The sequence below is a fragment of the Macrotis lagotis genome, chromosome 3, assembly GCF_037893015.1.
Source record: "Macrotis lagotis isolate mMagLag1 chromosome 3, bilby.v1.9.chrom.fasta, whole genome shotgun sequence".
Classification (NCBI taxonomy): Eukaryota; Metazoa; Chordata; class Mammalia; order Peramelemorphia; family Peramelidae; genus Macrotis; species Macrotis lagotis.
This window is the reverse complement of record NC_133660.1, coordinates 292,440,142-292,463,746: the sequence shown is the minus strand read 5'-3', so window position 1 is coordinate 292,463,746 and position 23,605 is coordinate 292,440,142. Positions and strand designations below refer to the sequence as shown.

The 23,605-nt window shown below is 33.8% G+C and overlaps 1 protein-coding gene across 8 annotated transcripts in view; it reads right to left on the bottom strand.

The window, feature by feature from the left end:
* LOC141516684 (olfactory receptor 5B2-like) overlaps window positions 1-10,201 on the bottom strand; it is a 38,317-nt gene extending 28,116 nt beyond the window's left edge. For 7 of the 8 annotated variants that reach the window (XR_012476777.1, XR_012476775.1, XR_012476778.1 and 4 more), the window contains exons 1-2: window positions 9,829-10,201; window positions 8,809-8,855 (exon numbers count right to left, since the gene is read on the bottom strand). The gene's annotated coding sequence lies outside the window, so the exon portion shown is untranslated. The remainder of the gene's footprint in view (window positions 1-8,808; window positions 8,856-9,828) is intronic. The other variant, XM_074227685.1, reaches the window with a different exon arrangement.
* Between the last annotated feature and the right edge of the window lie 13,404 nt (window positions 10,202-23,605).

Here is a 23,605-nt window from a genome sequence, read left to right as displayed (position 1 = left end):
TGAATAATGGAATTGAACAAGCACATTTCAAATGAAGAAATTAAAACCATATATAATCATATGGGGAAAATGTAATAAATCATAACTGATTAGAGAAATGCAAATTAAAACAACTATGAGGTTAAACCTCAAACCATCAGATTGGCTAAAATGACAAAAAGTGAAGACCATCAATATTGGAGAGGGTATGGGAGGATTGGGACATTGATGCATTACTGGTGGAGTTGTGAATGGAGTCAACCTTTTTTTTGTTTGTTTGTTTTTAGGATTTTTGCAAGGCAAATAGGATCAAGTGGCTTGCCCAAGGCCACACAGCTAGGTAAATATTAAGTGTCTGAGGCCTGATTTTAACTCAAGAACTCCTGACTCCAAGACTGGTGATCTATCCACTTCGCCACCTAGTCACCCCTGAGCCAACTATTCTTGAGCGCATTATGGAACTATGCCCAAAGAGCAATAAAAATGAGCATGCTGTTGACCCAGCAAAACCAATATTAGGCCTATATGCAGAAGAAATCATGGAAACTGGGAAAAGTCCCATATAGTCCAAAATCTTCATAGCAGCTCTTTTTGTCATGGTAAAGAATTGGAAAGTGAAGGGACGCTGCTCATCAATTGGAGATTGGCAGAAAACGTTATAGCATATGAATGCTATGGAATAGTATTCTATGAAACACCATGAAAGGTCGGATTCTAGAGAAGCATGGAAAGAATTACAAGAACTGTTGCTAATTGGAGGGAGCAGAACTAATAGAACATGTGAGTTGATAAACTTTGATGAATGCAGCTCACAGCTCAGAGAGGTAGGACAACTCTGGGAGATCTGCTTTGCATAATGCTATCTACATCCAGAAAATAAAAAAAAAATTGCAGAAAAATCTATAGAATTTGAATAAGCACTACATTCACTTTTTAATTTGTTTTTCATCCACAAGCACATGTATATTTTAAAGTTACATATTTTCCTTCCACACTCCCTTCAATGGCAGTCAGGTTAGCATTATACATACATATTTTTGATAAACATATTTATAGATTAGTCATTTGGGGTATGAGGAATTAAGATTAAGAGAACGAGATGCTTAACAGATGTTTTTTTTTATAAAATGTTCATCAGATTCTGAAGGATGTTTTTTTGTTTGTTTTCTTTTGTTTTGCTTTGTTTTCCTTCCTCTAAAAGAGGATAATATTGTCCATAGCCCTTCTAATACAATTGTCTTAGTTCACTGAACTGCTGAGAGCAGCTATTTCCATTAAGGGTGATCAACTCATAAAGATGTTTTTAATGTGTACTTTGTTCTATTGGTTACATTCACTTTTTAAAAATTTCTCTCACATTTTTCTTTCATATCTCATAGTTTTCTTTCTTTTCCCTTAGTTCTAATTTGTCATGCAGAAAATACTAATATAAAAGTACAATGATCATCAGATTTCTTACTCTTGAGGTTGGGTGGGTGGAAGGAAATTATGTAATTTATGAATATGCATGTGCATAGGGATGAATATTGAAAAGCTTTCATATCATGGAATTGGGAAAAATGTCAATTGGGAAAAATAAGATGAAATAAAAAGTACTGCTGTGATCACATTAAGCATGCTTCATCTTGGAGAATTACTTAGAAAAAAGATAGTTCAGGCTGAGGAGATGAAGTCAAGATGATGTCTTGAAGGGAGGAATTCACAGAAGCTCCTTCCCCCAAATACTCCAAAAATAGTCAAATTTAGAGGGACAGAACCCACAGAAATACTAAGTGATACAATTTCCCAGTCCAAGATAACTTAGAATTTATGCAGAAAAGATCTGTTCCACCAGGAGTGGGGGGTTCGAAAAAGCTGTAATTCAGCTTAGCTAGACTGGGCACCTGGACCCATGACAGCAGGGCTCACATTATTGCTTTATGATGATTTAGATTCAAAAAGGTAATAGAGAAAATAACAAATTAAATTTCAAAGTGTGTCATACATATTTTTTTCAGGAGAGACTGTACTTCAACATGTTCAACAAATCTTTTAGGAACTACTGAATAAGCAGTGTCATTAACATTAAAATTACAGCTTTCCAACAACCCTTTGAATTTTCTCTCAAAATGGTAAACTGTTCAAAAATCTTTTGCTTTTTAGAAAAATGTCTACAGCTGCTACCTAGAACTTACTTGTCTATGTGTGACTGTAAGGTGGGGGTATTGGGTGGTGCACTGGATAGAGCACTGGTTTGGAATCAAGAAGACTCATCCTCATGAGTTATAAGAAAGTCTAAGCAACTTAATAGATGTGTGACCCTGCTCAAGTCCCTTGACCCTGTTTGCTAGAGTAGATCATCTGTCAAATTAGTTGGAAAAGGATTGAGAAACCGCTCAAATAACTGTGCCAAGAAAATCCCCCAAATGAGGACATAAAGAGGCAAATGCAATTGAACCACAAGAGGACAACACAAATACTATTCATTTCACAAAACAATCTTATAAGAAAGGAGATAATACTGAGGATTTGAAACATAACCAAACTTTAAAAAATAGACTACACTTCTCCATGCATCAAGAAAATACCCCGATTTGGAGCTGAATCCCAGACTGGGAAAGGCACAAATGAATTTTCTCACTAAATAAAATTATCTAATATGAATGTCTTCCCCTCATAGCTTTCTTAAAAGCATTTTTGATGTCTTTGTTCCTAAGAAAAGACCATAAACTAAAGGATTCACCATAGGAATGACCATTGTGTAGAATACTGAGAACGTTTTTTCCATGTGCTTAGAATGGCTTAAGCTGGGTTGGAAATACATGAAGAAGATTGTCCCATAAAATATACACCCTGCTGTGAGATGAGAATTGCAGGTGGAGAAGGCTTTCTGGCAGCCATCAGAAGAATGAATCTTCTGAATTGAGATGAAGATGAGCAAGTAAGAAGTAAAGATGACAAGAAATGGGGAAAAGATAGTGAATGTCCTTAAGATAAAGAATACTAACTCAATGGTATGAATATCAGAGCAAGAGAGAACTAAAAGAGGGGGAAGATCACAGAAAAAGTGATGGATTATGTTGGACCTACAAAAGGAAAGGTTAAAAGTATTTCCTATGACTATGGCAGAAGATAAAACACACAGATATAAGAACCACTGCCCAGATGTGCACATAGGGCTGATGTCATGGTGGTGGTGTAGTGTAGGGGCTTACATACAGCTACATGACAATCATAGGCCATGGAAGCTAAGATGAAGCTTTCAGTAGCAGCAGAAGCCCCAAAGAAAAACAATTGTGCAGCACACCCATTATAGGAGATGATCTTATCCCCTATAAGAAGACCATTACCTTGGGAGTAATAGTTGAGGAATAGCCAAAGTCCACCAGAGACAAGTTATTGAGGAAAAAGTACATGGGGGTATGGAGGGAAGTATTCCAGAAGGTCAGAATTATTATGCCCAAGTTTCCTACAAGTGTGATGAGATAGGTGATGGTGAACATGATGAAGACAGGAACCTGAAGTTCTGGGTCATCTGTGATTCCTGTAAGGATGAACTCATTCACTATGGATCTGTTCTCCATTTATCACCTGAGAATGTTGTCAAACACCTGCAGCAAAAGAATAACCATCAGAAAAAAGTTGATTCTTCCTCATGAATGTCTAAGACATAAAAGACAGAGACCTATCATAAATGAGGCCTTAGTTTTCATAGCAGTTACTCCATGTACCCAACAGTCACCCATTTTCTCTTAAAAACAGAGCAACTGTGTAATATGCTTCACTTTTTGAAGTATTCTACAAATGTAACCATGTGTAATGCTCTGGAAAGGGAATTCCCCTATTTTATGGAAAAAATCAGTATAAGGAAGGGTTTACTTAAGTCAGGGTTGGGGAACTTGATATTTTCATAGGAATATACTTCATTGGGTTGAAGTGAGAAAAGGATAATAAAGCAGAAGGTTAACTAAATAAAAGGAAAGCTAATAAACTGACAAGGGAAGAAGGGATCAAAGAATGTTGCCAAGAATTTGCTGGGATCCTAATTATTCCTAGAATCATTTTAAATTTAAATTTTGACTGAAGTCACCAGTTCTTGAGAAGAGACAGTTGACAATGGACAACAATTTCATTATTGTGGGAATCATTTGTCAAAAAGAACATTGGTGGATCACTTATTAATAAATATACAATTCTTAAATTTCTTTCCTTTACAGAACCTGTCCCTTTTTCAACTCTCTACCCTGTCACTGTAGAGATGACCATGATAAAAAAAGAAAGATAAATATTTCATGCTTTCATTTACTCTTTGGATTTGGGGGTTCCAGAGATATCATTCTTTAGGATTTAGCCCCCTTCTAGTTTGAGCTATAATCTCACATACTAGAAGCCTTTCTTGATACATTCCTCTCTATTTCAGTGCCTTAGTTCTTTTGATTATCTCTATTTATTCCTGGTTATATCTTGCTATAAACCAATATTTGCATATATTTGCCTAGAGATTAACTCTTTGTGTACAAGAATTGGATTTTTGCCATATTTAGCAATCTGTTCAACATATAATAGCAACTTAGTAAAAGTTTATTGACTCACTGGTCATTGGTTACCTTCAATGTCTAAATTAAGCTAAATTGAACTTTAGGTTTTAGACAAATATATAGTCTATTCTTCCCAGGAACCACACCATGAGTTATTTAGAGTTTTCCTAGAATTTACACACACACACACACACACACACACACACACACACACACACACACACAAATATATATATATATATATATATATATATATATATATATATATATATATATATACTGGTAAAAGAGCAAGAATGAAAGAGATTAGATCTTTAGCTCAACTAATAGATTGGATTCCCTAAGAAATTATGCTTCATGTGCCTAAATTGTAATCTCTACTTCATGAAAACAAATCTGACTGCAAAAATACCACTGAAATTTAAAGAATGGCGGGGCAGCTAGGTGGCATAGTGGATAAAGCATCGGCCCTGGAGTCAGGAGTACCTGAGTTCAAATCTGGTCTCAGACACTTAATAATTATCTAACTGTGTGGCGTTGGGCAAGCCACTTAACCCCATTTGTCTTGCAATTAAAAAAAACCCTAAAAAAAGAAATTTAAGAGATGGGGAGGTTACAGCAGGCTTTTATCACATTTTTCAACTGTTAATATATACTGATATTAAATTCAAGAACCACAGTGAGAAATTTTAGTGGAATCTTTTTATGTTGCTATCAGTATATTGCTGACAGTTTTCAATCATTTAGGAATTTGTCAGAATGTCATTTCTTATTCTCTCTATCTCACAGTTCCTTTCACTTTATCTCTCTATCTCTATAACTGTATCTCTATACATTTCTCTTTCTTTCTGCTCCTTTGCCTATTTCTCCCAGTTTGTCTTTAGTTGCATATCTATCCATCTATCTCTATCTTTCTCTATATCTTTATGTCTGTCTATTAACTACTAATCTATTTTATGCCTCTCTCTTGAATGAACAGCTAATGATTTCTTATTGAAAATATATTTTATTGAAGAAAATGCAAAATGGAGTAACAAACATGAGAAAATTCTATCCTGCAACTCATTCTCCAAAATTCTTGAGAAATTAGCAGTTAGGTTAAAAATAAATGGGAATTACAAAAGTAGAGGGAAAGAATTAAAATCATTCTAAAATTTCTTATAGATTAAGGAACACTAGCAATTATTGATATGCATCCTTTTGGGGGGGGATTTTGGAAGGCAAATGGAGTTAAATGGCTTTCCCAAGGCCACACAGCTAGGTAATTATTAAGTCTCTGAGGGCAGATTTGAACTCAGGTATTCCTGACTCCAGGGCCAGTGCTCTATCCACTGCACCGCCTAGCCACCCCTAATATTCATTATTCAAAGAGAGAGAGAGAGTCAATACAAGGAAATTTAGATGAAGGATAAAGTAGGATCCTAAAGATCAATTCTACAAAAAAAGGTCAAATTAGAAGAAAGAGAAAAATCTCGAGAATGAAAATTTAAATAACTGCATAGAAAACAATGGCAATTATGTAGACAGACATGAAAAAATTTACAGAAAATAAACCCCAAAATAGAGGTTATCTATAATCATTGCAAAAGCAGAACCTGTCTTTTAGTAATATACTTGGAAGAGTTCCATGTCTCAGGTTGAATTGAGGGAACCTCAGAAAACTACAGAGTACAGAAGGCGTGTATTTTTAATTAAAAAGTTGACTACTTGGGTGGCTAGGCGGTACAGTGGTAAGAGCACTGGCCCTGGAGTCAGGAGTGCCTGAGTTCAAATCCGGCCTTAGACACAATAATTACCTAGCTGTGTGGCCTTGGGCAAGTCACTTAACCCCATTGCCCTGCCAAAAAACCTAAAAAAATTGACTACACTGTGAAACATAGGATAATCAATTAAAGAACTGAACTGATTGTCAAGTTTGAAGGGAGAAATAAAATTAATGTCAAATGATGGCAAGGTTTCTTATTTTATATTATGTTTCTATTTTCTCAGAAAAAAGGAATATCTTTGGGTTTAGATGAAGAGAATGACTAAGATTTGATAAAGGTAACAGGAAGTAGCATCTGTTTAATGGAGAGGAGTGAAGAAACATATGGCTTCTAATTTGTGTCAGGGTCTTCATAAATATTATTTATTTGATTTTCACAGCAAGTCTGCGAAATAGGTGTGGATATTATCCCAATTTTCAAGTTAAGAAATTTGAAGAAACATGAGTGGAGTGACTAAACAAGGATCTTTGCTTAACTGTCTAAATTCTATCTGAACTGAAGATATCCTGACTCTAGTGCCAGAGCTGTGTCCATTCCACTACAGCAACTTCTTAATAATTGGTAAAAATTGTTTCAGTCAGGGCTGTCCAATCTTACTTTTAGAAGTCTTTATTGAAAAATAGATAAAATATTCTGATTTGTTATTTTAGTGAAAGTCCTGTGGTTGCTTAACTTCATTTACTCAAGCATTTAGTAAATGTAAAGGGCACCCTAATAAAAACTGCACTGCAGCTGCATTTTGGACAGCCTGGGGTTAAATATATAAGATCCTTTATTGCAACAAAAACAACTTTATGACATACCTGGGAAACCAGAAAGCAACGTTTCTCTTTTACTACATAAAGAGACATAGTATCCTGGTATACAGGGGTGGTACTCATTATTCTACATTTGGAGCAACGGGTACAGTTACTGGGTCCAGATTTAAGGACATTGATGGGGTGGGGGGCAGGTGATCCAGTAGATAAAGCACCAGTCTTGGAGTCAGCGATCTGACTTCAGATCTGACCTCAGACATTTAATAATGACCTAGCTAGGAGACCTTGGGCAAGTCTCTTAACTCCATTGCCTTGGAAATATAAAAAAAAAAATGAAAGAAAACAAAGGACATTGGTAGACTAGCGACTTCCCAGTGGTGTACAGTCATGATGATGAAGGACTTTGAGATCTTCCCATATTGGAATTGGAGGGAAGTGAATGAGTTTTGTGTAGAGAAAAAAAAAGATGAATATCAGGGCAGGGGTAGGGACTAAAGGTCAAATATCGACAGGACTCACTCGGAAGAAGGATTTCATTTCATTTGTTTTAATTGTTCCCAAAGGGAAGACACAGGTGGAAAAGTTAGGAGTTAAAGAGAAATAGACTTGGTTTGGATTTAAGGAAAATATTTCTAAAAAGTCTCCTGAAGTACAAGGGCCTTTTTTAATATTTACTGAATCTTACCTCACTTGAAGTCCAGAGGGAAGGTCTTGCTGATCTCTTGTTCAACAGGATATCACATATACTCATATGAAATATATACATATAATATATACATATGTATATATATGTAAACATACATTCATACATTTGGTAGAGTGATGAAAGCAAAAGACACAAAAGGCTTATTTCTCATTCTATAGTGTCCTAGCTCTTTTTATTTTAGACAACTCATCTACCACAGAGTCTCTATTCAGTCATACATCAAAAAAGGCTAAAGGTCATAACTACATGTGATAGAGCTGTTTGGAATAAAGGAGTTAAATCTGTAAAATTATTTGAAAATCATAACTTTCTCCAAAAGAGTTGTCTACTTATTATTTTAATAAGTAAATTATCTTCCAGAAATTTCTTAATGTCTTTTACTCCTAGGATTTAATGGACCTCAGTTGGATCATTGATAAAGAAAAAATGCTAGACTGTATGACCTCTTTCTTTCCATCTCTGACACTTAACCTTTATCAATTTAAAACATATTCATTAGTCTTTATAATTCTGGAGTGAAAGAACATTTTTTTGTTTAATATGAGCCTCTTCTGTACTGCATTTAATAAACATATATAAGTTGAAGTGATGAAAAGAGAGACAGAAAAGGTTTATTTTTAATTTCATGTTCTCCTAGCTCTTCTTAATATCACTGTGGCCATGGACTCACCTACCTCTGAGTCTGTTCAGTCAAAAGTCAAAAAAGGCTAAAGAATAAAGAAGTCAATTCTGTAAAATTATTTGAAAATGTTAATACTCTCCAAAAGAGTTTCTATAGATATTTTAATTAACATTACTGCTATTATGTGTTATCTTTCACAAATCCCTCCATGTATTTTACTGCAAGAATTTCATGGACTTCAGTTTGCTCAATGATAAAGAAAAGATGTTAGACTATATGACTTTTGTGATTCTTTCCACATATGAATTGATGACCCTCTGACATATTCTCTATCAGTTGTAAGGGTATTCATTAGTCTTGTAATTCTACAATGTGTTTAATGTGAGGCTGATAGGTAAGAAAAAATAATATAAATAAAACTTTATTTCATAGACTATTAGAGCAGCAGAATGAAATTTACCTTTATAATTGTTGAACTTGAAGTATGTACCATTGCCATAAAGGGAGCTATGGTGTTTAGAAAACAAGCAAATAAGTTAGAGTCAAGATTTATGACAATATTTGTCTCATCCTAAATAACATCAAATAGGTACAGACATATTCTATGGCAATCCTTTTTCACTAATGTATTTGAGGAAGGAACCTCTTGAATTCCATTCTCTAGAGAAAGATAACTTATTGATAAGCAGGGATGGCAAAATGAATTTTTTTTCCTACTAAGATATGCAAAGGTAAATAGCACTTTCTCAGAAAGATTATTGATTAGGAGTCTGGATACTTGAATTTTCACATTTTGTATAGTCAATGATATGTTCCATGATTTCAAGAATGTTGATCAACCCTTTTATACCTCATTCTACTCATTTGGAAATTGTCAATATATCTTTGGGTATGAAGATCACATAGTACTTGTGAGAAAAAAATTTATAGAATTTATGAAATCCTATCACAGATCCATATTAATTGTATACATCTGGGCAAGTCAATTAAGTCCATCAGTCTCAGGTTATTTATCTGTCAAGGAAGAAAGACATTAGTAATAATAATAATAATAATAATAATAATAATCTATTGCCAATAGGTTTTGGGAGCTATAAATGAGAAAATTGAAACTCTGTCCAAATTTTATATAAATGTGACCTATTATCAGTTAGGGCAAGGACTCTATCTCACCTAAATTTTCTTATCAAATATTTCCCTAAAATTTTTAGCAGTCCTATGAGCATAGTGTGCTGTAAATCAACCTTATTAAGTTGTGTTCATTTGGACTACTCAATCATGCGTTTTTAAAATAGCTGTCATTACTAAATAATGATAAACTTGGAAAATTGAAAACAGGGGACAAAAACAAGTGTTTATAGATTCCTTGCGTGTTTGAAAATCATTGTCCCATTTGAGTCTTGAGACTCCTTTGAAATAAGCGCCTCAGGTATATTTTCAGAAAGTTTATGGATAAGGAAATAGAAGTCAAGCAACTTACCCATGTGAACATGTGTCATTTTCTGAGATACAGAAGGCTTTGTGTAAATCTTCCTCTCTCCAGGGCCAGCAAAGATTTCACTATACCATTTGAATGCATATATAAGTGCTGAAATCTTGGCTTTGCATATCTGAGAATTGAGTTGACTTGATATGGAGAAAGGTGACTAAGACTCAAAAAATGAGAGCGTTCCATTCCACATTTGACTCAAGTCACAATGCCAAAAAAGTCCTGTAATCATATTGGTCAAACTCTTCATTAGTCACTGGGGCAAAGAGCTCAAAGGTTCCTAGCATCAGAGAGGTCATTCCTAGTCATTGATGTTTCATTGGCAGCAATAGAGTTAGTGAAATCCACTCCCACACCTAATTCAGTGTTCCCTCAGTAAACAGAAAAGGAATTAGGTCAATGAAATAATGTTCCATGGAATGTAACTCACCAGCTCTTTCCCCACCACCAAGTCCCATAAAAGAATGGTCCAAAGTCAGTAACTGAAGTCATGGAATAGAGAGAGTGAAAGAGATATTTTGTACATCTGGAAATCCAATAACTCTTGGGAGATGGTGCTCCCTTGTTGATACCAAGTAGTTTTGTTGCCAACTCATGAACAAAACAAATCATTAAATTCTGCTCTGACCATGGGGGAAAAACTGTTTTCTCATAGGTACTTTGGCATATTAGTTTATTGTTTAAACAGTAAGGTAGAAAGGGTCTAAGCAAGGCCATTGAGACAAGGTGACTTCTATCATCCCTTTTCTATGTGACAGTGACCAAGTTACTGAACATCTCCAGGTCTCATTTTTTTTTTCACTGAAATGGAAGGAAGAATATCAGACCCAAACACAATCAAAGAGTTTAAGTGAAGCTCCAGTGTTATACTGGAAAGGAATGAGACTTAGTTATTTCATCATCATTGTGAGCATAGTTCTTTAAAATAATATTCTGGGGCGACTAGGTGGCACAGTGGATAGAGAGCATTGGCCCTGGAATCAGGAGGATCTGAGTTCAAAATTGGCCTCATATACTTAATAATGACCTAGCTGTGTGGTCTTGGGCAAGCCACTTAATCCCATTGCCTTGCAAAAACCTAAAAATAAAATAAAATGATGTTCTGATTTTATGGAATATTACTACTCTTTTTTTAAAAAATCTACACAGAGCTCCAATTTGTCTATTTTCTCAAATTCCATCTCATCGTGTTCTTCTCATCCTTAGCTCTGAAGACCAAGGTCCTTAGAGTTCTCGTTCAATGGTAACTAAAGTGAATGCTGTGATAATCACTGGTCAAGGTTAAAGAGGAGTATTTGACAACTTCCTTCCTTCTTTCCTTGAGGACTAGGTGTAAAAAAAGGACAGTTAATATCACAGTGTGGTAGATTAAGAATTTTCTCAATACTCAGAGTCAAGAAAGATTTATCAATGACTCATCAGCTATGAAGGCAGTCTGTTCCACATCTTTGCCTGCTAGTTCCCATTGCAGTTTCACCTATTTGCTGCCTATAAGTTTATGTTCACTCACATGTATACAATTATTTTCATTCAACAAAATTTGCTTTTTCACCAAGATAAGTTATATTCTATTTTTCTCAATATATCCGGAAACTATGTTGGGTTTTAATTAAATTAATGGCCTAAAATTATTCTGGAATGAATTGACGTATTATTTATTTGGACGAACCAATGTTGCCATCCTGATAAAGTTCACAGATAACGAAAATCCAAGAGGCACAACTATCAAACTATGAATCAAAACCATTGTAGCAGGGCAAAACTTGCCATTAAATCTAACTATAGGAAATTTTGAAAAGAAATATTCAAAATTTTGTTTCTGTTAAATTCAGTCCAATATGTTCCCACACAGAAATTGTACCTCTTCTCTTAATTGACCAGATTTGGTGAATATTGTATAAATGTGTACAAACTATGCCTTCTTCTAATAGCTTTAAATAATTTTTGTCCCCAATATATCAGAATAAAATGCTTATTCTGACCATAATATCATAAGAGGCTACAATCATAAATTTTGAGAAACAAGAACTACTTGTTAAGATTACATTACTTGACCAATGCTGAAAGCATGGAAGGAACTAAAATGCTTACTCTTCTCAGATTTCATTGTTCAATTCATATAGGTGAATTGAAATAATTAATTAAGGGACAAAACAGAGTATATTACCATGATAAAAATTACACATGTAAATTTATTCATATCTGGTTCAATTTTAACATTACACATTAAAAAAATTAGACAAAGGATTGAAATATTTGGATTAATACTAGATACAATATTAAACTTGATTCCACATAAAGTTTATGTCTGCATTTTGATTTATTACAAGAACAAAATGCAAATTGTTGCTCTCATGTGAGGTAGAAATGGTAGGAAAATTTGTAAATGTTTTTATGATATGATTTTTCAAAAATTTAGCCATCTAACCAATCATTGAAAATATCTAGCTATTCTATGAATTATTTACTTTTTGCTGATTAAAATCAACCAATAAATAATTATTAAGCATCCACTAGGTTCTAAATTCTGGGAATGCAAAAAGGGACAAAAGATACTCCCTGCTTTCAAGAAGAAGTGAATAGAATAACACATATATGAATATTTATGCACATATATATTTATGTACATACATAAATTCAATTGGGAATATTGGTTTCAGACAATATTAATATGTGAACTACTCTTTGAAAGAATAATGGTTACAGATATTACTTTGTTCTCTTAGAGGCAGCTTTTGGGCACATTGGATAGAGCACTGGGCCTGGAGTCTACAACACAAGTTCAAATATAATCTCTGAAACTAGTAGTGTGACTAAGGGCAAGTCTTTTCATCTCAACTTCAGTTTCTTCAGTTTTAAAATGCAGGTAATAGGATGCTTCTTCCAGTGTTACTGTGAGGTTGCAAAGCCTTTAGCTCAGCATCTGGCATATGATAGGTCTTATATTATTGCTAGTTGATATCATCACCATCACCACCACCATCATCATTATCAATCATTCTCATCATCCTCATTGGTATTACTGCTCTACGAGCACTTATATTCTGACTATAATGTTACAGAGCAGTAGTGAATGAATTACCAGTGTTGTCATCAAGGTATTTTGAAAATTCACAAACTGAAAGAACAGTAACATGTGCAGCAAGTGAGATTAAACTGGAAGGTATGAACTTTCATACTTCAATGAGAACCAATATCAGGTTTGTTTTGGCAGAACATTTATTATGGTCCATGATGATTTGGAAAAAATCTTGTTATGGTTTTATTTATGGGGAAATATTTCAATTTAATGTAATGGAAATCATCCCTTTAGTCTTTTATAACACTCCCTATGCCTTCTTTGTTCATAAACTGGAACCCTTTCCATAGCTCTGACAGATAAGCTTTTCATTCATTGTTCTCCTAATTGGCTTATAGTATCACCCTTTATGTCTAACTCCTTTACTCCTTTTGATCTTTTCTTGGTACAGGGCATGAGATGTTGGTCCATGCCTAATTGATACAATATTTACCTTCCAGTTTTCCCAGAAGTTTGTATCAAAGAGTGAATTCTTATCCAAGCATCTGGAATCTTTGTGCTTATCAATGGCAGATCACTTTAATACTTTACTACTGTTTTCTTTTGCATTTAATCTATTTCACTGATCCAGTGACTATTTCTTAGCCAGTAGCAAACATTGATGACTGATGCTTTATAAAATAATTTTAGATATGGTATGCCTAGATCATCTTTCATTGCATTTTTTCATTAATTCCCTTGGAATTCTTGACCTTCTGTTCCTCCACAAAATTTAGTAACTATTTTTTCTAGCTCAATAATATAATTTTTGTAAAGATTGATTTATATATCCCTGAATAAATAGTTTAATTAAGGTAGAATTGACATTCTAGTTATATTGACAGAATCTATCCATGAGCAATTGACATTTATCCAAGTAATTAAATCTGATTGCTTGTTTGGAAAGTGTTTTATAGTTCTCTTCATAATGTTTCAGAATCTTCTTTGGCACAGAGACTCCCAAGTATTTCATGTTATCTGCAGTTACTTGAAGTGGAGTTTCTCTTTCTATCTCTTGTTGCTGTGTCTTGGAAGTAATATATAAAAATGCTGAGGATTTACGAGGGTTCATTTTATACCTTAGAACTTTGCTAAAGGTTCTTATTGTTTCAAGTGGCATTTTTAGATGATTTTCTAAGAGTCTCTCGGTATACCATCATGATGTCATCTACAAAGATTATAAGGACTGCCTCTGGCTTGTCCCCATTACACATAAAGCTTATTGATGCTTTTAAATGAATACAGCTTATCATTTTAAGAAATGTTCCATTTATTCCTATGCTCTTTAGAATCATTGGCTTATCTTACAGGGAATTGGAGGGGAAAGTAACAAGGGTTTAATAGAAGGGAGGGAAGAAGGAAGAGTGTAAGTAAATGGTGAAAGGGGAAAGAAAAAGGAGGGAGGCTAGAAAAGGCTGCATATATTGGGGAAGGTGTTGCTCAGAAGGAAAACCCTGGCTAAGAGGGATAGGGCAAAAGAAGGGAGAAAAGTTCAAATAGGTGCTTGTGAATAGGATGAAGGGTAAATCCAAAATTAATAAACATAACTGTGGATTTGAATGAAAGGAACTTTTCCAGAACACAGAAGACAATGGTTTTTAATCCAGAATCCTATAAAAGTCTTGAGCATGTATAGTATGTTTCAGTTAATAGGTTTTTTTAAATAAATGAGAAAATATATCCTGATCTCATACCAAGCAAAAGCAAAAATACATCTAATTTAAAGGGATAAGGATGGAAATTCAATCTTCCTAAAAGTTACAATAGAAAATGAAATAGCATCAATACAAAACTTATATGCACTCAGATTCTTAGTGGAGAAGGTGAATGAGATAAAGGAAGACATAGACAGCGAAACGATATTGATGGGGGATCTCAAACTTCCCATATCAGAAATTGATAAACCTTTTTCTTCCAATATCTATTTCACTACATTTTTCTCATTATAAGTTATGCATGGTTTCCAACTTTCATGCACATCGACATGCATATTTTAAGTTACATAATTTCCTTCCACGTTCCCTTCCTGCTCCCCTCCAGTCAATGACAAACTGTCAGGTGAGTAATGTACATACACATTTGTGATGAACATGTTTACAGATCAGTCATTTTGGTATGAGTAATTACAGTTAATGGAAAAGAAAGGAAACCACGATATAGGAAATAAATCCATATGACAATTTTTTAAATTAAATGTACTATTCATTCAGATTCTGAAGTGTTTTTTCTTTTGTCTTGCTTTGATTTTCTTGGGGTTGGGGATAGCATTCTTCACAGTCGTGCTCCTAGAGTTCTATCCCTTTGAAATGCTGAGAGGAGCTGCATACATCGAGGTTGATGAACACTCAGTGTTGTTAATGTGTAAAATGTTCTCTTGGTTCTGCTTCCTTCATTTAACATCAGATCCTATAAGTCATTCCATGCTTCTCTAAAGTTTGACCATTTATGGTTTATTATATAACAAGAGAATTCCATAACATTCATATACCATAACATGTTCAACCTGAGCATCTCCTCAATTTCCAGTTCTTTGCCATTGCAAAATAGATACTATGAATATTTTGGAAAATGTGGGACTTTTCCCATTTTTATGATTTCTTCCAGATATAGGCTTAGTATTGAAATTCCTGAGTCAAAGGGTGTGATAGATCTCCAGAATGGATGGATTGGTTCACAACTTCTTCAACATGCCTTAATTTATTTTTTTATTTTAAAGATTTTATTTATTTTAAGTTTTATAATTCCCCCCCCAATCTTACTTCCCTCCCCCTACCCCCCCACAGAAGGCAATTTGTCAGTCTTTACATTGTTTTCATGGTATACATTGATCCAAATTGAACATGAACATGCCTTAATTTCTCAGTCCTCCTGTCACCTCTTCAACATTGATCATTTACCCTTTTGTCATCGTAGTCAATCTAATAGATGTGTGGTATCTCAAAATTGTTTTAATTTGCATTCTGCTAATCAATAATGATTTGGAGCATTTTTGATGTTTATTTATAGTTTGAATTTCTTCATTGAAAAATTATTTGTTCATATTCTCTGACCATTTATCAAGAATTAGATAAATCTAACACAAAATAAGCAAAAAGTTAAGGAGATGAATAGAATTCTAGAAAAGTTAGATATGGTAGACATTGCAGAAAACAACTGAATGGAGATGGAAAGGAATATACCTGTTTCTTAGTGGTACATGATACCTATGCTAAAAGAGACCATGTATTAGGACATGAAAACCCCATAATCAAATATAAAAAAGCAGAAATTTTAAATGGATCATGATACAATAAAAATTACATTAAAGAAAGAACTATGGGAAAATAAAATAAATAACTGAAAACTAAATAAAGTAATTTTACAGAATGAGTGAATGGAACAAAAAATTGCCGAAATGGAGCAGCGTTAATATGGGATTGCGAAGGGGATAGTTGTCCAAACATTTTCACTAGTATCTTGTATTTGATGTCTGAATTTTAGCATGTCCTCAGTGCTTTTCAAGAAACTCTTCCCTATTCCCTGCTGCTGTCTACCATAGTCATTTTTTTCTACCATAGTCATTTAAAGAGAACTAGTCCTTGTTTAAATTCTAGGGGAATGGAGTCAGAATTACTAACCTTTCTTTTTTGCTCAGTGTCAAAATGAACAATAGTAAAAAATGGATGAGTAAATGACTTTAAGGATTGCTTCTCCAGGAAATGTACCAATTCTTGACATGACAGTCAAACCTAGCTTCTAATTTTAGTATTTCTATGTTGTGACATATCAGGTAAGATACTGAACTTTTCAAAGATTCATTTTATTCAGGAGTATAAGGATAAAAATCTCAGCTCTGTATATCTTGAAAGAATGTTGTGAGGATTAATGTGTCATTGGACATGAAAGATGTTGACTGTATGGGGAAAAAAGATTATTTGACTTCAAATAGTAGAGAAAAGCATGAAATCCTTGTTCTGTTCAAAAAATAAATTGATCAAAATGAATTGAATCAAACAGTCAATGACATGTATAAATGCAAAGGTGTCAGACTTATTACATTCCCGAATGACTCATGTGTAAGATTAGTTAACATTAGATGGCTGTTTTTCTTGTAAACTTTGAAATTCACATTCATGATGACATGTGAGGATTTATACAGACAAAGCTGAAGGTACATGTTTTATATGTTTCAATAGAGCCATTGGTATCTATAAGCAGTGATGTTATGTGAACACTAGAAAAAAAGGACCAAAAAGGTTCAGAGGCAAAGCTTTTTATTTTGGGGGCGACCAGAGTGGGTTGGAAGTTGGATGCAATAAGAATGAGTAACACATAGAAGATTATACTGCTGATACGTGTCTAAGCTCAGATTTTTATTAAGGTGCTCCTGATTCCATGATGGGACTCTATTCACTGTACCATATAACTGTCACTTCTGGGTAATTTTTGAGAGGGAACCAGAAGGAAATCAAACAGTTTTAGTCAGAGGGAGGGGGTAGAACCAAGAGAACAGTGTACACATTAACAACAATATTGTGAGTTGATGAGTCTTGATGAATGAAATTCCTCTTAGCAGATCAGAAAGGTAGGCCAACCCTGAGAGACCTGTTTTGAACAATGCTATCCACATCCAGAGGAAGAAAAACGAGATACAACAAGATCTACAACAAAAAATCTAAGGAATCTAAATGACCACTACATTTGCTTTATAAAAATTTCCCTCGTGTTTTTCTTTCATATATCGTAGTTTTCTTTCATTCCCTTAATCCTAATTTCTCATAGAGAAAATGACTAATCTTTAAATATGTTAAACAAAACCATATATATATATATATATTGATCACCAGACTGTTTCCCCCTTGAGGGGAGGGGGATGGGAAGGGTAGGAAGAAAAAAATAATTTAACTTAGAAATAGGCATGTGGTTGAATGTTGAAAAACTCTCATAACCTGCAATTGGAAAAATAAAAAGAAATATGATTTGGGGGAAAATAAAATAAAATAAAATAAAATAAATACTTCGTGCTCACATGGATCATGTTTTATCTTGGAAAATGACCTGGAAAAACATCAGTCTGTCTTTTCTTAGTACATTACCTACGTATAGACTTGTTCTTGACAATGATAACTTACATGTTGATAGTGTAGCAAGTTTCCAAATTTCTCCTGATGTAGGGAAGCGGGAACTCTGCTCTTGTAGAATAGAATAATTCAAGTTATTCTGGTCAACCTTCATTTCATCCCTAGAAAAAACAAAAAGACAATAAAGGGGAAACTACTCTCACAGAACTCTTTCTTCAGACAAATAAAAATATAACACACCAAAAACATATTAGATAGAAAGGAACTGATATTGAAGTGGGTCTCATGATGCCACACTGACATTACAGTGAAAGATGTCTCTCCTATAGGATCGATGTTCTTCCAATTCCTAGGGACCATGACTTGATTTATATTTAATCAAAGGTAACCAAACTGCCATGGTGTTCTCCAGTCATCTCCAAGTGCCTAAGAAAAAAAAATCATTACTCTTTGAGTAAGAGAATTGAACTATAGAAATCAATAAATTCTACAAATCAGGACTCAATTTATTGTATTCTTGATGATCCATATTTCAAAAAATGATGAAGAAAAATAATAGATTAAACTTCAAAGTGTATCATATTTTTTTCAGGAAAGCTCATCCTTCAGTATTGACAAGCTCATCTGTGCTTTAGAAGTTATACTGAATAAGCTCTCAAGTAGTTAATTGCTCAAAAAATATGCAGCTGATCTTCATCCTAGAAAGCTGTCCATAAGTGCTGTTTTGAACTTATGTGTGTATTCATAGTTTGTCACATCATTAAGACTTTACAATTTGGAAGGACCTGCCAATATTGTGCATCATTCACTTAATCTTTGTTTAGTTTCATGAAACTTAGTTTCATTTCCATTACCATGAGTTATTATAAGTTTTCCTAGAAGTAGTATAGAGACTACCACATCCTATTTGTAGCTATTTAAATCTTTAAAATATTTATTATAGTGTTGGCTTGGTGGTGCAGTGGATAGAGCACTGCCCCTGGAGTCAGGAGGAGCTGAGTTCAAATCTTCTCAGACATTTAATAATTACCTAGCTGTGTGGCCTAGGTAAAGACATTTAACCCCATTGCCTTGCAAAAATCTAAAAACAACAAATTGCTATCAACAAAGAGGATTTCAAGTTAACAATTCTCCTAACATTCCAAACAAGTCAACTCACACCTGTCCCTGAGTGACCTCTATCAAACTCAGTCAAAAGAAATACAATACTGGAAAAGATCTGGTTAAGGGGGGAGAATGTAAGAGATTATATGTATCACTCTAATAATAGGTTGGAATCCCTAAGGAATTATGCCTCACATGCATGAATTGGAATCTCTATTACATGAAAATGAATCTGACTACCAAACTTGAGGAAGGGGAGAGGTTACTACAGGCTTTTATAATATTTTTTAAACTGATATTATATATACTGATATAATTAAATTCAGGAACCCCAATTGGAAAATTTGGTGGAAATTTGGTATTGCTATCAGTATATTGACTAATAGCAGTTTTTAAACATTTGAGCATCTGCCAAAATGTTATCTCTTATTCTCTCTCTCTCAGTTCCTTTCACTTTTTCTCTCTCAATCTCTATATCTGCATCTCCATGATTTTCTCTCTGTCTCTGTTCTTTCCTTTGCCTACTTCTCCCAGTGTGTTTCTAGTATCCATCTCTCTCTCTCTCTCTTTCTCTCTCTCTCTCTCTCTCTCTCTCTCTCTCTCTCTCTCTCTTTCTCTCTCTGGATCCATCTATCAATCTAATCATCTATCTATCTATATCTGTAAGTATTTTCTGTCTCTTTCTCTCTTCTAAGAACAACTATTGATAACTTATTGAAAATGCATTTTCATATAAGACTATTGAAAAATGGATAAACAAATATGAGAAAATTCCATTCTGCAGCACATTCTCCAAAAAATGAGGATTCATTAGTTAGGTCCAAAATAAATTGGAATATTATAAAAGTAATGAGAATGTAATTAAATCATCCTAAAATTTGAGATAAATAAAAACCATTAATTATCAATAATGCTCATTACTCTAGGATAGAGAGAGAGAGAGACAGAGAGACAGAGAGAGAGAGACAGAGAGAGACAGAGAGAGAGAGACAGAGAGAATATCAGGAAATTTAGAGAAAGGATAAAGTAAGATCCTTTGGATTAACTCTGCAGAAAGGTCATATTTGAAAAGATAGATGTCAAGAAGAAAATTTGAAGATATAAGAAGAAAAGAATGAAAATTATGTAGACAGTTTTGAGAATGAAAGAGAGAATCAAAGAAAGTTGCCCAAGAATTTTCTGAAAGAGTTTTTGCCATAGCTTGGTTTTCTGACAGAGACAGAGAGAAAATCATGGAGATGCAGATGTAGAGACTGAGAGAGAAAAAAATGAAAGGAACTGAGAGACAGAATAAGAAATCACACTATGGCAGATGCTGAAATGTTTAAAAACTACTATCAGTAAATATACTGATAGCAACACCAAATTCTTACCAAATTTTCCCATTGGGGTTCCTGGGAAGATTGACTTGGAGGACAAAAAGAAAACAAAAGAAGAGGCAATTAAGAATGATTGAAAACACAGACTCTACCTCACTAATAAATAATAATAGATTTGTAAGAGTACCAGTGCTCAGGTTGAACTGAGGGACCTCAGAAAACTAAAAACTGCAAAAAGTAATTTTTTTCATTAAAAACTTGGCTACTTTGTGGAGCAAAGGATAATCAATTAAGGAACTGGACTGTTTATCAGTGCAAAAGAGAAAAATAATGACAAAGGCTAAGTTTCTCACTTTGTATTATGTTTCTATTTTCTCTGACAAAATAGTTTAGAAGAACAGAATGACTAAGATGTAATTAGCATCTATATTAGAGAAGACCAATTAAGAAATATTGATATTGCTTCTATTTTGTATCAAACAATTCATAAATATTATTTATTTGATTCTCACAACAATTATGTAAAATAGGCACTGGTATTTTCCCCATTTTAAAGTTAAGGAAACTGTAGAAACATTATTGGAGTGATTGTTCCAGGGTCATTGCTTAACTGTTTGAAGATGTATGAAGATATCCTGACTCAAATGCTAGTGCTGTGTCCATACCAGCAGAGCAACCTCTTTACAATTGCTAACTTATTTTAAAGTAGGGATGTTTAACTTTACTTTTTAAAGTATTTATTGAAGCATTAGACAATATGTTTTATTTGCCATTTTAGTGAGAGCTCTGTGGTAGCTTGGTTTTATTTATTAACATATTTAGCAAACCCAAAAAGGGCTGCGGAAAATTGCACCTTGGGGTGCATTTTGGACAACCCTTGGTTAATACATTGGATCATTCAAAAGTTACAATTACTTTATGACATACCTGGAAAACAAGAAAAACAATTTACCCTAACACTGCATGCAGGGTGGTAATAGCTATTTTATATTTGGAATACCAGGTTCTGTTATGGGACCCAGATTTAAGAAAGAAAATTAGTTAGCAGTTAGGTGGCACAGTGGATTCAACAGGGGCTCTTAAGTCAGGAGAACCAGAGTTCAAATCTGGTCTCATACATTTCATATTTGCATAGTTGTGTGACCCTGAGCAAGTCACTTTACCCCATTGCCTTACAAAAATAGAAAAAGTTCTTGCTTTATTGGGATTGGAAGGAACTGAGTGTGTTTTGAATGGAGAAGATAAAGATGAATATGAGAGCAGGGGTCAGGATTAAAGACATTTTCAAATATGACAAGATTGACTTGGAGGTCAGCTTTCATTTGGTTTACTTGTACCCTAAGGGAAGAAGCTGGATGGAAAAGATAGAAGTTAAAGAAAAATAAGTTTAATTTTGATATAAGAAAAACATTATAAAAATTGTGAACTTCTGAAGTACAAGGGACTTTTTTAATATTTACTGAATCTTCTTTCACTTTAAGCTCTTGGGGATGGTCTCATTGATTTCTTGTTCAACAATATATCACACACACATATTAATATATATGTATATATATATATATGTTTATATGTAAACATGCTTACATATGTATGTTAGAGAGTTGAAAACAGAAACACAAACGGGTTTTGCTAATTCTATGGCCTCCTAACACTTCTTATTATCACTATGACAATTGGGCAACTCATCTTCCTCAGAGTCTCTGTTAACTCATGAATCAAAAAAAAAAAATGGTTAACGGTCATCACTACATGATAGGGTTGTTTTGAATAAAGGAAATTATTTGAAAACCTTAAAATTCAGCAAAAGAGTTGCCTGCAGTTATTTTAATTGACACCACTCCTACTTTGTGTTACCTTTCACAAATTCCATATTGTCTTTTACTTTTAGGATTTAATGGATCTCAGTTTACTCATTATAAAGAAAAGATGCTACATTACATTACCTCTGTGATGCTTTCCATCTCTGTAGTGGTGATCCTCCGACACTTAACTTTTATCAATTTCAAAGATATGCATTGGACAATAATTCTACAGTGAAAGAATTTTGTTATTGTGTTTAGCATGAGCATGATAGGTAAAAAAATAGTAAATAAATAGCATTTTATCTCATAGACTATTAGAGAAGTAGAAAGAAATTTACTTTTTAAAAATATTTTTAGGTTTTTTTGCAAGGCAAATGGGGTTAAGTGGCTTGCCCAAGGCCACAGAGCTAGGTAATTTTTTTAAGTGTCTGAGAATGGATTTGAACCCAGGTACTCCTGACTCCAAGGCCGGTGCTTTATCCACTACACCACCTAGCTGCCCGAATAAATTTACTTTTATAATTATTGATGTAAAATTTACTTTTAACACAAAAAGAACCATATTATTTAGAAAACCAGCAAATAAATTGAAGTCAAGATTTATAACAATATTTATCTCAGTCAAAATGTTATCAAACATGTACAGACATTCTATGACAATCTTATTCACTAATATAGTCAAGGTGGGATCCTCTTGAATTACTATTTCTAGAGAGAGAATCCTTCTTGGTCATCAGGGCTGATAGAAGTGATTTGTTTCCTACCCAGATATGGACACATATTGGTAAATAACATTTTCTCAGAATGATTATTGATCAGGATTTTGAATAATTGAATTTCCATCTTGCTTGTATAGTCACTGATATATTCTTTGACTTCAAATAGATTAATCAATCTTTCTATAATTCATTCTGCTCATTTAGAAATTGGTAATAGATTTTTGGCTATGAAGATTACCTAGTACTTGTGAGAAAAGTATTTGTCAGATTTGTTAAATCCCATCACAGATCCGTAATTTTTAATGTCAACTGAAGTTATAGAAGAGAGAATTTGTAGATCTGAAAATCCAACACTTCTTGAGAGATGGTGCTCCCTTGGAGATACTAAGTAGTTCTGTTGCCAACTCATGAACAAAACAAACAATTAAATTCTGCTCTGACCAAGGGGTAAAGCTATTTTCTCATAAGTAATTTGGTATATTAGTTTATTGTTTATAAAATGAGGTAGAAAGGGCCCTGAGCAAGGCCATTGACAAACGCTGACTTCCAATCTTGCTTCTAACATCTCTTTGCTAGGTGACCTTAAGTCCTTGAACATCTCCAGATCTCAGGTATTTTTTCTGTGAAATGGATGCAATAATCTGAGACCTGACCACAATCAAAAGGTTTAAGTAAAGATCAAATGTGCTACTAGACATGAAAGAGA